Source organism: Phacochoerus africanus, chromosome 5 (genome assembly GCF_016906955.1).
Source record: "Phacochoerus africanus isolate WHEZ1 chromosome 5, ROS_Pafr_v1, whole genome shotgun sequence".
NCBI classification, from domain to species: Eukaryota; Metazoa; Chordata; class Mammalia; order Artiodactyla; family Suidae; genus Phacochoerus; species Phacochoerus africanus.
Window position 1 is genome coordinate 85,905,919 of NC_062548.1, and position 1,805 is coordinate 85,907,723.

Genomic DNA, 1,805 nt, shown 5'->3' on the forward strand with positions numbered 1-1,805 from the left:
CCATAAGCCTGTTTATTTATTTGGCTCTAAGTGGTAATAAAGATGGATTTCCCATTGAGCTGGAGGGTCTATTAAAAAAAAAAAAAAAAAGGAGTTCCTGTCATGGCTTAGCTGTTAATGAATCTGACTAGCATCCACGAGGATACAGTTTAGATCCCTGGCCTTGCTCAGTGGGTAAGGATCCAGTGTTGCCGTGAGCTGTGGTGTAGGACAGATGTGGCTCGGATCCTGCATTTCTGTGGCTGTGGTCTAGGCTGGCAGCTACAGTTCGGATTCAACCCCTAGCCTGGGAATCTCCATATGCCACAAGTGTGGCCCTAAAAAGCAAAAAAAAAAAAAAAAAAAATCCTGGTCTTAATATTAGCCTTAGGCAGAAGTCTATAGAAATGGTAGTCACCATCTAGGAATGTTTTTAATATATTTGGATTAAAATTTTCCCTCTTTTAGGTGCAGTTAGCCATACCTTTATAAATGAATAACTGCAGAGAATTAAAAGAGAATGAAAACATCTAGCCAGATTTGCTTGAGAGGTGATTTGGAGGTAATTTTAGGGAGGTATTTTTTTTTTTTCCCTAGACTATAAATCAGTTAAATCAAAGGCAGATATTTTTCCAATTTCAAGTAAGCCTCTTGAAAAACTGCTTCTTGTTTTTTGATAGAAGATGCCCTTTTGGATTTCCTCGTTCACAAAGAACAATGCATCTCTGGCACATCAGCTACCTTGTCACAAAAATAAGTGCTTAATAAATATTTCTTAAATGAATGGATTTTCTTCATCAAATTTCTTTACTTTCTGACCTGTTTCCCCTGTTGGTACTCTATAGAAACAGGTTTTGTAACTGGCATCTCTCAGGTAGACTAGGTTATGCTGCAGTAACAAACTAGCCAAACACCTCTATGACTTTACACTCATGTTACATATTCATCTTGGGTCAGCGAGGAACTTTTGCTCATTTAGTCACTCAGGGATTTAAAGTGATGAAGGGTCCATTTGAACATCATTGCTGTAAGGATGAACAGATATGGAGAATTGTGCTGCTTTTAAATCTGCTCGGATTTATCACCTTCTGTATTGGCTAAAGCAAGATCCATGGGCACACCAGATCAAATCCTACCATATTGTCTGGAAGTAGAATCAGAATAAGTGGGGACAGCCCTGATGGCTACAACATGATTATATGCTAATCATGGTGATTTGGGTGGACTTCTTCCTGAAGAGTTTAAAATGATTTCAGTGTTCATACCTAATCTACAATTAAGAGAGACAGGTAGATTTCTGGTGTCAATAGGGAGACTTGGTGACTTATTTTGAAGCCATAGAATGTATTAGCAGACATTCTGACATCCAGACTCCCAGATTCCTGATGCACTGTCTTCAGAAACCACCTTCATGAATGATTCTCCTTAGTCTTTTCAGGAATAACTCTCAAGTCTTTAAATCCCTTGAATCCAGGTCTCTGTGTGGTGATGGGTAAATTTGCAGTTTAAATAGACTTTCAGATGATTGGTCTTTTCTTCTGGAGTAACTCTGGGAGGCTGGATTGTGTAGACCAGAAGTACAAAAATAAAATTTGTATTAAAGTCAGGCAGGCCTGAGTTTAAATTCCAGTTTCTTCTCCCCACTGTGTGACCTCAGGGCAGTAACGTAACTTGTCTGAGATTCAGTTTCTTCCTGAAAAACGGGGATAATATTTCCCACCTTGCAAGTTGTGGTGATGAAAAGGGACATGTTGTGGAATGCATAGCACAAGACTTGACACCTCAGAGTGGTTCCGTAAGTGGTACAACATCATCCAATTCTTCAG